This window comes from Lissotriton helveticus, chromosome 6 (genome assembly GCF_964261635.1).
Source record: "Lissotriton helveticus chromosome 6, aLisHel1.1, whole genome shotgun sequence".
NCBI lineage: Eukaryota > Metazoa > Chordata > Amphibia > Caudata > Salamandridae > Lissotriton > Lissotriton helveticus.
Window position 1 is genome coordinate 950,805,004 of NC_136067.1, and position 16,310 is coordinate 950,821,313.

The 16,310-nt window shown below is 44.7% G+C and overlaps 1 protein-coding gene across 4 annotated transcripts in view; it reads left to right on the forward strand.

Moving 5' to 3' along the window:
• Positions 1–16,310, forward strand: part of LOC144761610 (centromere protein H-like) — a 308,640-nt gene that overhangs the window by 25,682 nt on the left and 266,648 nt on the right. The gene's annotated exons all lie outside the window — the stretch shown is intronic.

The following is a 16,310-nucleotide window of genomic DNA, read 5'->3' on the forward strand; positions in this document are numbered from 1 at the left end:
GCTCAGTCTCCTAGACTAGAGACTAGCTTGCCTCCTCAGTCAGATGTACACCGCATCTTAGCGCTATCATGGACCCTTGACTTGCTTTAACATCGCTCACTATTTCAAGATGGGACTTTTTGGACTTCGCGTGAAAGCGCCTCAAGGTCATCATGACTCTTGTGTGAGCTATAGCCCGGCTGGCCCCTCGTAACTTCTGCCAGAGTGCATGATGGTGGTAGGAGGTAACTCATCTGCTGGAGAAACGTCCTCGCAGGCTGCAGAGTGTGAGTTTGAACCCTAGCATGGCTGGCTGCGGGCAGTCCTCCCACCGTCAGGAAAATGACTATCATTGAGATGCGGGAATTGTTACAGTACTGAGCTGCAATCCTCCAAATAAAGGTGTCCTGAAGGTAGGTAAATACAGCTTTGTTATTATGCCCATTCAAATAGTGGCCTCTCAGCTGATGCTCCTATTTTGCGGGAGTCAAGCAGAACGGAATGTGTAAATTCGCCCCTAATGCGTCTGGACTAGCTTGCCTCCTCAGTCAGATGTACACAGCGTCTTAGCGGTATTATGGACCCTTGACTTGCTTTAACATTTCTCACTCTTTCAAGATGGGACTTTTTGGACTTTGCGTGAAATCGCCCCAAGGTCATCATGACTCGCGTGTGCGCTATAGCCCAGCTGGCCCCTCATAACTTCTGCCAGAGTGCATGATGGTGGTAGGAGGTAACTCAGCGGGTTAACACATCTGTTGGAGAAACGTCCTCGCAGGCTGCAGATTGTGAGTTTGAACCCTAGCAGGGCTGGCTGTGTGCCGTCCTCCCACCGTCAGGACAATGACTATCATGGAGATGCGGGAATTGTTACAGTACTTAGCCACAATCCTCCATAGAGGTGTCCTCAAGGCAGTTAAATACAGCTTTGTTATTGTGCCCATTCAAATAGTGGCCTCTCAGCTGATGCTCCTATTCTGCGGGAGTCAAGCGGCACGGAATGTGTAAATTCACCCCTAATGCAACGTTAGAACATAGTGCTACATAAACTATAATAAATAATGCACCAGGGACGCTTTTAAAAACAAATAGATAAAAAACAATGCCATTTACAATACCAACAACTTCAAACTTTGCTAATGCGTGACCTATTGCATTGCAAATGCTTGTTCTGTTTGGCAGCCCTCCCTTCCGATATCTCTGGACAAGTGTCTCACTCTCTCTGTTCCACAAGGCTCTGACGACCTGGCTCTTTACAGGTACATCAGTCTGAGCCGTACTTGTATTTGTGTCTGACAGCCCTTCCTGCAGTGCCTAAATGCCTTTGGGCTAAGTTTGCGCTTTAGAGACTAATATTAATTAATTAATTCATGAGATCGGGATACTCAGGAAAATGCTGAAGCTCCCACAAGGGTTAGCTCCTTTGTGAAAGAAAATTGTTCTGCTACAAGCGATGAGCTCTTTGAATTTTTAAATGCATAGCATCAGAAATACCCACTATCTTAGTAGTACACTCTTTCAAGAAACCAGCTGGGTCATCTCCCTCAGCCCTTTCCGGGAAACCATAATGTCTAGTATTCTTTCTTTAATTCCTGTTCTCCAAATCCATGGTCTGCTTTTTCAGCATTGCAATCTGAGTCCATTTGCCCACTACATGAGCTACTTCCTGAACATCAATAATGGGTCCATCCAGATGCTCTTTTTCCCATTGGAGATCATCTGCTGTCAGTTGTTCTGGAGCTTGTTAGTTGTATCAATAAATGGCTTTAATACTTTTATTTTTTTCCAAAAGAACCTCCAAGGTTAATTTAGGTGGTGACTTGATAGGAGGTTCCTTTTAGGCTTTTTGCTTCTATGCAAAGTGCAAGCATCAATATCTCTGCGGTTTACTTTTGAAGTAAAAGATAATGTGGCAGCTGTAAATATACCAGAAACATGAGTATCAAGTTGGGACTGATCTGAGTTTAACCAACCGTTTCGAAATTATTCTTCATCACGCTCTTATTAGAGTGATTCCTAGTCTCCCTTAAGCAGAAGAACCTCTATTCACAAACTTTATTTTCTTAGTTCTGCTCATAAATCATGAAAAAATAAAGATTTGACTCAAATTGTAGGGGGAAACATATTATACACTGACTCGATAATCGGGGCTAGAGAAGTAAGAAAGCACACAAATATCTCTACCGATATAGAGTCAAATCTGAGCAGATTTCTCATCCGACATCAAAGTATAAACCATCGTGAGACCTCTATCAGTATGTACAACCACTAGTTGGATGTTTTATGCTGTCAATAGGACTGGGCAGATGTATAAACTGTCATCATAACTATATTTGCACAGAAAGGAATTCGATTTTAACCAACCTTGCTGCTGCACCTTCAGTTAGTGAAAAAGATAATGATAGGCTTATGGCCAAATAAATATGTACAACTAAGCTTATATTAAGTCCTGCATTATACTAGGATTGTCATTTCAAATGTGATACTTCTGTTCAAGGTTAAAGGCTGAAGAAACTTGTCTTCTAAAAACTACAAAGGCATTGTTATAAATGTACAAGCTTTATAATAAAGAATGTATTTCCAACCGCTTTCAAAAGCATGGCAATTGTTTGGAAAGCTAATTGTGAGTAAAGCTACCGAAACATGCCTTTAAATGGGAAAGTACATTTGTAACTGCACAAGTGTGGCATTGAAGAGTTCATGTGTCAGAGAAACAATAATTGTTTGAAAAGCTGTGGAACCAAAGTCCATTTATATTAGCATGTAACCCTGCATTGTCCTGAGGAAAATATGCGCACACCCTTTGCGAAACATGGCAACTATTTAAAAGGTTGCAGAAATGTTCTTTCTAAAAATGAGAGAGCATACTTATAGCTGTGCAGCCATAAGCAATATATATATGTGCTTGCGGTTTCAAAAAACACATTAAATCATGACATGAAAGTCGCAGGTTTGCATCAGACACCGCAGTCTGCATGCCAAAAAACATACTGTTGGCATCCATAAGGACTTTGTAAACTTTTATCACAGTTTTATCAGCTAGTTTTTACTTAAAGAGACAAAGTTGAGGCGGTAAGGGACATCGAACTGCATCAAGAAGCAAACTTTCTCACTTGCCTCCCAGCCGTGCCTTCAAGCTATTGCTTTGTTGAAATGTGATTTGCCCAACCTCACTCTGCTAGATTTTCCAGCTTAATAGTACACAGAGCGTATCCCAATACTCGAGACAGCTAGCCCATCATACACTTGCTAGGCCTTTCAATTCACAATCTTGCCTTCAACTCAATTATATTGCTGTGTATTACCTCCCTATTTATTCACTCACTTATTTCCCATATGTAATCGTGTTGCTTTGGATCTTATATAGTTGTACAACTGCTGAGTAAGTCTTTGGTTGACTCTACTACTGCCTCTAAATACCAGCCAGTAACTCCACTCCCTTTTTTCTCTCCATAATTTTGGAACCTCTTGTCTTCAACATCTCATACTTTCTCACATGCATGAATTTGTTGCTCAAACCCTCCAATCACACTTCTGTTCTCTTCAACCTACTGAAACAACTCTCGCACATAACTAACTGTATCACCTTTGCTCACCCCAAACCATATGTTATCCAGCCTGGTTCATCTTAAAGTATCCACTGCATTTGACACTGATGAACACCCGTCTCTGCTATCCTCCCTAAAATCCAGAGCCATAAATGGATTTGCCTTAAAATATTTTTCTGCCTACCATTCTGCCTGAACCTCCTTTGTTACTTGGCAATCCAAACACTCTTTCCTCTTCACTCCCAGTTCGGGCTCCCCAAGGCTCAGTATCTTAAAAGAACCTAATTTAGTGACCTCATCACTTCTTTTTGTTCTTCTACCATTCATATGCAGAAGATAACTGAATCCTCTCCTTTTTCACTTGCACAACTGTCCTTCAGTCATGCATATTTAAGCTGCCCACTCTAAATATTCACTAGATGGCACTGGATTCCTTTCTACTGAATTCATTGAAGACTATGGTCATAATTTATTTTTGCCTCTACCTCTATTTTCAGTTTTATATTTTTTACCTCCAAACACTGACCTCCATCCCTTCCGCAAGATACCTTGATGGAATTTTCAGTTCCTCTATGCAGATGGAATGGTTTAGCACCACTACAGCAAGACATCTGGTCCTAAATATAGGTATTATCCATGTGTGTAGAATTGTGTGTGTGTGTTTCTTGGTGTATGTATATGTATATATGCACTGAAAAAAACAAAGGTTACAGGGACTTTATAGTTAGCAAATAGAATTTAAAAAAACCTTGGAAATTCAATGAAAAAAACAAAGGTTACTGAGACGTTAGTTAGGCTCATGTTTCACTCGTACAAAACCAGAGACATTCAGAAGTTCTAGTTAGCTGAGCTAACTAACTCATACCCCCTCAATTCACTGCTTATGACACATATTACATCACTCATGACATGGTCAGTGACATCCCTCATGACATCTTCAATGTCCCCGATGCTGCCGGGGCCACGTGGCCCCCCATGTTTCCTTTCTTTAGACCCGGGGAGGTGACGAGCTGCGGGGGGTCCGTGGTGCCCGCATCATTATTATTAACTGCCCCTGGACCTGGCCCACTCTGGCCTAATCAAACAAATCATGGCAACCTGCACTTCAATTTTTAAAAAGTTTTCAGCGGGATTCGCAGATCCACTGCAATTCCTGCTGATTTTTTTTTCTTCTTTTTTTTGGGGGGCCCTGAGGGGGAGGGGGAGGGGGGGTTCCTGAGTGATCTTTCCAAAAGGCTTAGTGGGTCAGGGTGTTTCTACCCTGCCCCTTTTTCTTTTCTTTTTTTAAAAACATTTTTACTTGACTCAGTTCAACCGAGGCCTAAGATGGCTGGCAACACTTCCTGGTTTGAAGTGTTGGCAGTCAATCAGATCTCAGCCATGAGATTGGGAGGGGTCGTGGATCCACCGCGGCCACAGTGGTATATCTGAGAAATCTTTAAATTTCTCAGCAACTACCGAATGTATTTACACCATTTATCAAAAAGAGTGCTTTCTATCTTTTTGCCAAATTTGGTGTAAATCTGTTCAGCGGTTTGGGTTGTAGCCTGGTTTAAAGTTTCCCATGGAAATTAACATGGAAAAAAATCATTTTGGGACCCCCCCCTTTTCTCAGCCCCCGCTTGACGGATCATCCCAAAATTTTCGAGACAGCAGTTGAAGAGACTGGCGTATCAGTTTAAACAATTTCGCAAGAATTCCCCAAACGACGCCAAAGTTATTGGCAAATGAAAAAACGCTCTTCCTGTGGAAACTAGGTCCTAACTATAACTACCTACTGGTGACAGCCAGTAGGACGTACAGTGTTGTCTCCATCGCAAAACACTTGTCACACTAGTAGAAGGATTTGAACCCTGGGTTATCAGATGACCGTGGCCCTGCGCTCCTTACTAACCAGTAGGTCAGTAACTCTACTGACTGTTGAATTTAGCTTACAATTTTGTGTTCCTGGGGAGCAAAATCAACAATTAGAAAAATGTATTCATGGGCAACAGTAATAATATTCCTTAAATATTGATTTTATGCCTTCATTCCAAAAGAATGTATAATATTTATTTTTTTGTAAAACTTGTCCTTATTAGATTACAAAATGTAATACAATTACATATTGTACAATTATACTCTTAAACTCTAAAGCAAACGTGTCTCTCTCTACATCAAGAAATCCCACACTGTATAGGGCAGTGTTCTTCAATCTGTGGGGCGTGCCCCCCTGGGGGGGTGCGACACCACCGGGGGGGGGGGGGGGGGGGGGGGCGCCACTCCACGCCAGTCTGACCTTTGTTCCCTGCAAGTGTTCTTGGAGGACTCCGGTGTGTGGAAGGGGGAGGGAGGGGAGCTCGATGAGGCAGGCTGGCGTAGCTAGGGGGGTGCGGTGGGGGCGGACCGCCCCAGGCGGCACAATTTTGTGGGCGGCCATGGACCGAATGCAAAGGACGAACACCTGCAAAAACGTGCAGTTTTCCAAAGATAAAGTTGCTACAGTCTTTTTTTCGTGTGTTTGAATCATGTTAAAAGTTTTCACTTTGATTGCTGGAAACACAGTACAAATGCGTGCTAACTGGCCAAGCTTACATCTAAGAAATTGTTTAACAAATAACGTATTTTATAGAAAGTACGGAAATTAAGGCATGCAGCCAGGACCAGTTAAATGAAAGCCCACTGAAAAACAGAAGGTGTCTGAGAATCAAAGATACATATAAGGAAATAATTTTACAAACAACAAATATTTGTGCAAGAACGCAAACAAATGGATGCAGGCAGGGAAAGTTAAATGGGCTAATAAATTTCTGAAAGTGTGCAAGAAAAAAGAAAATCAGTGTCTGCTGCTAACAAAATGTTTTCAGGAAATACATCCCCAAAAGGCATTTGAGATAGCAGGGCGGTTCCTGCTTGAGGGCATCGGGGCTCCGCCGCCCTTACTTTCAGGGTCAAACAAATAAAAGCTAACTAAACTACTGTTTTAAAAAAAAAAAAAACACGTTCACACACTAACAATTTGGCTGGGGGGCTGTTGGTCCACTCTGTGCAGGGATGCTTTCAGTTTCCAGAAACTTTCACCTCTGGGCGGGCCCAAAGCTAAGAGTATTTGCCGGGTGACGAGCTCACAGCAAGGAGGCCTGTGATGTCATCAGCCCAGCAAATAAATAGCTTTGAGGATCGTCTCCTCCCTTTGACAACATGAGTGTTATATTCCCCCCGGGCGTTTTTGACAGAAGAGGTAGAGAGCATGGTATCCTCACCCTTTCCCAACTCGTCACGGAGGGGTGAATCCTATCCTGTGAGGAGTTTGGAAAGGGTGGGATTGAGGCTGTAGGCAGGCGGGAAGCAGTACAATCGAAACTGTGCAGTTTGTCATCAAGACTTTTGAAGACATACTGTGCAGACTTACTGTGCTGCAATTAATGCAGGACACCAATTCAGCCAGCAGACTCATTGGCGCAGATGTACCACACTGCAGGAGCAACAGCTTCCCTTCCAGACAGTCCATGTAGTGCTCGCTCACAGCCTCCACCCTGTCAGTGAACCACCAGTAAAATAAAAGTGTCAGATGTATTTTCACATCCTTTTCCCTTTCACTTCTCCCATCAATTAATCTAGTCACCAGCACCTTTGTTTATGCCATGGTTGAGATGTCTGGGACTGAGGCTATAGGCAGTGCAAGTTTCTCACACTACCTGTCAGTTGGTCAAAAATGTGTTCAGAATACCTGGTCATCCAATCCTTGGCCTCTTTGCAGAGTGAGCACAGGGCAATGGTCATGTATTCAAGTTGTAATTGTGATTCTGTGCAAATGTGTACGATGGGTCCCCAAACATGGGGATACACAGCCGTTAAAAATATTGACAAGGTGAAAGTAATAAAATACGGCGCTTGCTTGCTACTTAAAAGTAATCCTTCACTTTTACGCCTCACCACTTTCAAATGTCACCAGCCGCCACTGGATAGATGGTAAAATGTTTGCAAATGTGTGTGCGACTAGTATTAAATAATGAAAAATATAAGCGCAGAGAAGCCGATTTAATAAATGTTTTTTTTGCGAAAATTAGGCAACTTGCCACCTCGCTTGAAATGCGTGCTATGACAAACTGATGTATTCATTCATTTTAGGATAAACTAAGAACTAAGTTTATGTACATCCAGGGTTCGATGCAGTCTGTGTGTTCTCTTTTGTACTGCCAGTCACCGGTGTATTCAACTGTTGATTCATATTTAATGTGATTTTTCTATCTTTGTTCCCTTTTATTATCAGTCATGGATCATTCATGCAGCTCTAGAAAACAATTAAAAGTTATTTCTATTTATATTTGCTGTTCAAAGTATGCGCAGACAAGTGCTGAAAATACAGCTTTAGGTAACTGCTTATTTTTATACTATCTGTGACATCAAAATAATGAGCTGGCAACCCTAGTTATAAGACTGAAAGTTTGTTGAGGGATCAGCACATTATTTTTTTCCCCCACCCTGATCCCTGGTTACTGCCATAATAGCAATAGTTTAACACATTTGAAACCCTACGCTACCGTCAATAACATACTGAGTTACTTCAAGTGTCTGGGAATGCACCCTGCATTCAGACCATTCACTCCTCATTCTCACCCTTCACTCTCACCCAGCACTCACACTGATCCCGATGCACTCACATCATTCACCCACTTACCCTCCACTAACAGTGATCACTCTGCACTCCCAATGCACTTGCGCTGTTCACCCTGTACCTCACCCTGCAGTCACACGAGCACAGTGATCACTGCACTCGCAGCGATCACAATGTGCTCCCACTGATCACCATGCACTCATCATTCACCCGCTCACCCTGCACTCCCACTGATCACCTTGTTCTCACACCATTCACCCACTTACCCTCCACTCATAGTGATCACTCTGCACTCACAGCGATCACAATGTGCTCACACTGATCCCGATGCACTCACACCATTCACCCACTTACCCTCCACTCACGGAATGTGCGCGTGGCGAAATTTCTGTCAGGTGGTGGTGGGGGGGCGCCAACATCTAAAAAAATTCAGCTGGGGGGGCTCAACCTAAAAAAGTTTGAAGACCTCTGGTATAGGGGGACCTTCATACATTGTTATATCAATGTATACAACATAGTTAGTCTTCATATGTTGATCACCCTTACTTGCTAAAAATTAAACACACCACAGCCGACACATGTTTCTCGGTGATGAGCTGCTGTTTCAGATCCAGTGCATAGTAGCATTAAGATTTGAAGTTGAATCTAGTCTAGGCCCTTGTAAGTTATGTGGACTAAGAAGGGAGAAGATGGGAGAAGTTTTGAAAACCATGTATTGAAATGTTCGGGGCTTATCCACTAGCCATATGAGAAAAGTCGAGATACTTAGAAATTAAGAAAATGTGAAAAGAAGTTGCATTCTAAACACTGGCCCTGAAGAAGTGACTCCTCACCATTGAACACGTTGGCAGTAGTGTATTTAACTTGCACAGTTGATCTTTGTATTAAGACTGTAAATCTGCATTGTACAAAGTGATATAACAATATATAACGGTCTCCATAAACGCAGTGAAGTTTCTTGATGTAGAGAAGGACACAATTGTTTTAGAATTTAAGAGTATAACTGTAAAAAAAATTGCAATACAGGATGGACATTTGTTAAAGTTTGTGATGTAGATAGAACACGCTTTACAAAAAAATAAGATTTTTGTAAAAAACACAAAGACCTAAATGACTATATAAGGAATATCATTACTGATCTCCATGAATAAACAGTTGAAGTGATTGATTTTGCTCCCCACAAACCCAAAAAAGGCACACTTATCACATGTGACTGCTTACTATGGCACCTCCAATGCCTGGGCTTCTTCAATCACTGACCCTTCTCTTTTTACTCTGGGCTATGGCTTTACGCTAATAAGATAATACTGAGTAATATTATTATTATTATTATTAATGCAGATTGATTAGCCATTGGTATTTCCCTTAAAGCCGTTCTCATACAAACGCCTGTTCACATCTAATCACTAAGGGGACAGTTACCACTGCTTTTTGCTGCAGGGGGGGGGGGGGGGGGAACGACAAAAGTACCAACTACTAATCCCAAAACACCATTCACACAAATGCATATTTCATCTCTACAATTTATTTTATTTATTTTGAAAGTTTTATATAGCGCGGACAGGATCTTTGCAGATATCAGAGCGCTTTACACAGAAGGGGTACATGAGGGAACATAGTCAAAACACTTAAGTCATACAGTATACAATACAAATAAATGAGGGCACAGCCAAACATGTAAATCAGTGAATCACTAATACAAATAATGCATATGTGCAACGGGGTCAGACAAATAATACAGATCGGTGCCTTTTCTTAAGGTGCCCTACTTAACAGTTCAGGTGTATTTTGCCATGAGGATAGCTTTTACTTCTTTCTTAAACAGTGTAGTGGACGAGATGAGCCTAGTTTCGGGGGGGGAGTGAGTTCCAGATTCTGGGTGCCATTCCTGAGAAGGAGCGTTTATATGTTTTTTTCCTTCCGGAATCTACGAGGTTTCAGCAGAAGATTGTTTGTGCCTCTAGTTTTTCTAGCGCTGCCAGAAATTGTCAACTTCTGAGTGAGGTAGCCAGGAGAGTTCAGGTGTATCGCCTTGTGTGTCATGCAGGCGATTTTCAGATGTATTCTGGCTTCAAAAGGCAGCCAGTTCAGGGATTTCAAGTCGGGTGTAATATGAGAGTGCTTTTTTGACCCAGTTATGAGCCTCGCTGCAGCGTTTAGAGAAGCTCTTAGAGGTGCGGTAGTAGTTAGCGGGAGTCCGCAGAGGGCGACGCTGCCATATTCTATTCGAGGGATGACTAGTGCTTGTACTGCGGTTTGGAAGTCATTGGCTGGGAGGAATGCTTTAAGTTTCCTCAGGGTATTGATTTGGAAATTCGCTCCCTTAGTAGCCTTGTTGATGTGTTGCTGCATGTTGAGATTGGTGTCGAGGGTTATGCCTAGAGATTTTGCTGAATCCACGATGGTGGGTTGGACATTGAGTGCAGTAAGGTGTTTAAGCCAACTTTAAGTGGTGGAGATCTTCGTTGGAGGTGATATCAGAAGGAACTCTGTTTTCAGAGCATTGAGTTTGAGATGATTATCGGCCAGCCAGGATTGGGTGCTTCTGTTCGTTGAGTTCAGGAGCAGAATGTCTTTGGGGGATTGTAATTTGAGATATAGTTGGGTGTCATCGGCGTACATGTGAAAGTGTAAGTTGGATGCTTGTAGCAAGGTGGTGAGAGGTTCCATCACTAAGTTGAACAAAGTTGGGGATAGTGAGGATCCTTGGGGGACACCCAGCGTTACCGGTATTGGCGATGACATCAGATTGTTGCTCTTGAACTTCTGCGATCTGTTGTGAAGAAAGGAAGTGAACCATTTGAGAACAGTTCCAGATAATCCCATTCTAGTGCTTAATAGTTCGAGTAAGTTCTCATGTTTAACTGTGTCGAATGCTGAGGAGAGATCAAGAAGGATGAGGAGGCAGGTGTTGTTTTGGTCTAGCATTTGAAGTGCGTCGTCAATTATGTGAGTCATAGCAGTTTCTGTACTGTGTTCTGCTCTGAAACCTGATTGATGAGATCAAATTGTTCAATGTGTTTAGTCGATTGTAGTTGTACGCATTTTTCCAGCAGTTTGGCGAGAGTGGGGATATTAGTGATGGGACGATAATTGTTCAGATCAGAGGGGTCTGCTGTAGGTTTCTTTAGTAAGGGTGTGACTTGTCCAACTTTGAGGGAGTCGGGAATGGTTCCTTGTTGAAGTGAGCCGTTGATAATTCTAGTCCAGAGTGGGAGAAGCAAAGGGGCAAAGTCTTTTACAGCGTTAGCAGGAAGGGGATCTGTTAGGTGATTGGATGGTTTCAAGGTGCTGAGCAGTTTGCCAATTTCCTCTTCAGAGTATGTGCCAAAGGATGACCATGTAGCATTGTTTTTTGGTTCAATGGGTGCTATGCAGTGAGGTTTGGAATAGAGGCTTGCGTCCGCGAGGAGATCGCTCTTTATGTTGTCAGTTTTTTGGATAAAGAAAGCGGAGAAGTCTTCACAGGGGGGAGCTTCGCGTACAGTGCTGAGTGGTTGGGGTTGTTCCTTGGATTGTGTTTTGATTAGCTCAAACAGTTTTCTCGGACGTTTTTTTGCTTGGTCAAGCTGGAGGCTGAAGAAGTCTAGTTTTGAGCGTTTTATTTTCCTGAAATAGGCGTTTCTCTTTTTCTTCAGAGTTTTTAGGTGCAGTGCAGAGGGAGCTGATCTCCAGGTGCGTTCTGCCATTCGCATGTCTCGTCTGTCCTCATTGAGACTTCCGTTATACCATGGGTTGGACATTTTAGTTGACTCTTTTTAACTGCATAGGTGCCGCCTCATTTATTATTGTGGACATAGCATTGAGGTAGTGGTCAGTCAATGATTGAACGTCCTCAACGCCGGGCGGTGGTAGTAGGAGATGGCAGCTGTTAGGAGACAGAGATCTTGGGTTGAGTTTTTTCAGGTCTCTTTCCAGACTTTGGGCTTGGCGGATTGAGCCGGGTTAGATTTAACTTTTACATTGATGAAGAATGTGGCAATATGGTGATCTGACCAGTCACAGGGTTGGATAGACTCTAGTTGGATAGAGTCCTCTTTGGAGATGATAAGGTCGAGGGTGGAGCCTTTCTTGTGGGTCGGGCTGTTGCATATTTGGGTGAGGTCAAGGGCATTGAGGAAACTTTTAAGACTATTTACCACCGCGTCATTGTGATCGTTCCAGTGGAGGTTGAAGTCGCCAAGGTATATTTGGGTGAGCTGCCGTCCGGAGTTGGTTGAGATCATATCCATGATTTGTTGAGAAAAGGTAAGGTTATCTCTGGGTGGGTGGTAAATGCAGTGTAGAGAGCATATCGGTTTGTCCCCACTGATAATGTCTAGGCAAATGTATTCAAAGGATGTTGGGGATGTTATAGGGGTGGACTTGCCTTTCAGAACGGAGAGGTTGTTCCTGTGGATGCATGCGATTCCACCACCTATTTTGCCTGGCCTGTCAAGTCTAATTATGTGGTAATTAGGTGGAACCAGAATGTCCATTATAGGTGATGAGGCTTCAGTTAGCCATGTTTCAGTCAGAATGATTAGGTCAAGGTCCAGCGATAGGAGGAGATCAGCCATGGCGGCGGAATGTTTCGAGGCCGATCTGCAGTTAAGGAGAGTGCATTTGAGACGGGGTGTGTTGGGGGCGGTAGAGGGTTCAAGAGAGGGTTCAAGAGAGAGAGGGACTTTTCTAAGGTTATTGGGGTTGGAGGTTCTGCTGTTTAGTGAGGGGGGGTCTAAGGGCATTTGAGTGTATCGTAGGAATGGTGAGATGTGTGGTGGATGTGTTATTTTGGGGGGTTGGGTCATACTCACGTAGGAGAGTGAGTGTGTCGAGGTCCGAAAGAGCGTTGCAGGGGCGACGAGGGCGGTTGTTGCGATTGCTGGCAGGGATTGAAGTTCAGTGTGGGGAGTGTCGAGTGAGAGAGTTACCCGAAGAGGTGCGTCACTCGTTGGGAGGGGAGGTGGAGGTGGGTGAAGGGTTGCAGGGGCGACGGGGGCGGTTGTAGCGATTACGAACAGGCATTGAGGTCCGGTGTGTGGAGTGCTGAGTGAGAGTGTCAGCCGGTAGGGTAGGGGACGTCTTTGGGGTGGAGGTGGAGGTGAGTGAGGGGTGTATGGGGTGTGTGGAGAGTAGATCTTTGATGCTGTGTATGTCTCCTTTGATCTGGATGAGGGTGGCCATAATCAAGTCCAATGTGGGGTGAGTGATGGAGGTGGGGGTGGAGGTCGAGGGTGGCTGACTGACCAAAGAGTTGTCGTGCAGGCGGTGTAGTGGGCTGATGTTGGTGTAGGACTCCGTTATGTTAGTGTACGAGATGGTATCAGGAGGCGGAGAGTGTATGGGCGTGTTGGGTGTGGATGAGGTAGGTAGGAGGTTGGTGGTATGAGTGTGGTCGTGAGTGTGGGCGTTGTTGGTAGGCGGAGAGATCAAAGTGGAGGATGGGTGTATGTTAGAGATCAAAGTGGAGGATGGGTGTATGTTAGTGGAGCTGGGGATGCAGGAAGGATAATGGGGGCTGAGAGTGGGTGGGGAGATGGTATTGGGGGTGGTCCTGTTGTGAGGGGGGAGTTAAAATAAGAGAAGAGGTGTGTTCTGCGTAGTTAGAGGGGGGTGGGGGCTGAGTATGGGGGGGATAGAGGGTGGGATTTGTCTTTGTGCGTGTCATTTTGGTGTGAAACTAGGTTAGCTGTGTTAATGTTGGCTGTGATGTTCTGGGAGAGAGGCATGTTAATGGTATGTGTGGAGGTCCTAGGTCCGGAAGGAGGGGTGGGGGTGCAAGTGTTGTGAGAGTTGGAAGGAACTGTGTCTGTGTTTGAGGCGTGAGTGATTGTTACCTGCTGCTGAACTGGGAGAGAGGTGTTATGGGTGGGAGCTGAGAAGTCTGGGGTGGTAGGTGTGTCACTGAATGCAGAGTGTGTAGCGGCTGCCTGGAGCTGTGCTAGGTTAGAAGTGTTGTGTGTGGTGGGAGCTATGGGGTCAGGGGTGAGGGCAGGAGGGGTGGAACTGAGGGAAATGTGAATGTCGGACCGCGGGTTGGAGAGGTGATCTTTGAAAGTGGGGAACAGGTTGTCTAGTAGTTCCAAGTTCCTGTCTGTGGCTTGAGATAGGACCATCCCGTTATTGTAAATAGTAATGGTGGCTCTACCTGGGAAGAGTAGTGAAGGTGTGATGGAGAGAGTTAGGCCATGAGCGGATTTTCTGGCGGTGGAGACTGTGAGTAAGGTGTGGAACGTTTTTCTCCATTGAGCTCTGCGTGTGGTGTGGAAGATGATGTCGGTGTTCAGGGATCCATTGACCGGTGAGAAGTAGGTGTCGGCAAAGGGTGTTTCAGGGTGAGATCTCAGGAAGTTGTGTTTATAGCGTTTAGCGGCTTTTTTGGTGAGTGTGGGTGGGTAGTTTATTCTATATGTGTGCTCGCCGATGGGATCCATGTTAGGATGGCGAGGATGAACTAAAGTGGTACCCGTGTGCAAAAGAAAACAGAGAACAGATGCAAACAGTACGTTACATGGAGCCAAACGTGATACTATTGAGCAGTCGATATAAACATAGTCAAAATCAAAATCTAAATACAATAGTCAAAATCAGACTCAAAATACAACAATATCAGAATATAGGAGGTGGTAATTGGTGCAGTCCAAGGAGAAGAGTGGAATGGCTTCAACTTACAACAAAGTAAAGAGACAGAAAGATATATAGGGAAATAAAAATAAAATAAGCATAAAAATAGTAATAGTAATAATAAAAGTATGAGGTAGCAGTCGGTGCAGTACAGAAATAGAGGGAAAAAAAGGGTACAGCTTATAACAGTGAACAGTCTAGAGGTGTAATACTAGTGATACACTAGAACAAGATACAGGTGTGCAGAGTGAAGAGATATGGAGTTATAGAAATATGAGGTAGTTAACGGTGCAATACTAGATTGAAAGTGCGAAGGGTATAATATACACATGGAAGTATAATATTAATGATATACCGGGCCAAAGTATATATACCGAATACATGTGCAACCAAAAGCAGCATGAGTCAAAAATGACCCCAGTGAGCAGCCAGAAATAAATGAGGTATCAGTCAGTGCATTAAGTACACGTAGAGGTATAATACTGCAATAAACGGCATACACTCTGTACTTGAGATTAGCCTAAGGAGGCCAGTTCTTAGGGTATGGTCATATATTGTGAGAGACCAGTCCATGATGGCCACCAAGGAGAGAGAGGGTCAGACCACTCCAAAATGGCCGACAAAGTAGGGGAGATAGCTACGGCAGTCCTCAGATTCTAGTTTCTGTTTGAGCAAGCCCAGATCCTCTCTTGCTGGGAGGGAGTCTTATCTGTAATTTGGTCTTGTGTGGGGGAGTCAGACCTGGGAGCCTCGTGGGCCTCTTGGATGCAGGAGGCGATTTATTACTGCTGTTTTATGGCCACTGCCATTTTGAATAAAGGAACAAAGGAAAAAGGGAAATGTGTGCTCGGTCGATAAATACCTTCTTGTAGTTCTGCCCATCCAGACCCACAATGTTGCCAGCGAAGTGGTGCAATGTGAAGCCTTTATCTGTTCTAGACATAAGGAAAGGACGCACACCGCTATTGCACCGCCTTCTGGCAGGTTGATGTGTGTGCGCGGCGTGTATTTTGTTTTTCCGTCTGCCTCAGGGCTCAGGAGACAGCCATCTCCTCCGTCGGTAGCGCAAACACTGCCGTCACCTCAGTTCCCTGTGCAGACGGGGCAGGCTCTGGTCGGACCGTCTTCCGTTGTCTCCCATTATCCCGACCGCCTCATGGCTCCATTCCTGCTGCTCTCTGGGCGGCGGCGCCCCACCTCCGGTCACCTTCGACTCCCGTCGCAGGCAGTGCAGGCTCCTGTTATGCGTCGCTGTTCCTCCGGAACCCGCGCGTCTCAGGTCTCCACTCAGCTGCTCCTGTGGCAGCGCCAACACGCCTCCGTTCGACTTCTGGACCCTGTGTTGTCTCTCCAGCCTACCTCCGGGATCGTCCGGCGCCTCCGTAGCAGCGTACCGGACGCCTCTGATGGTCAGACCGTTACCGGCAGCAGTGTTCGCCGGTGAGTCGGACACCTCCGATGCACCGCCAGCCAGCTCCTCTTGCAGGCAGTCACGGGCAGCCACAACGTGCATCCGCCATCCGCCGCGGGATCCAGGCAGGAATCCTCCGAGTCGTCGTCCCTCGTCTCAGGCCAGGGGG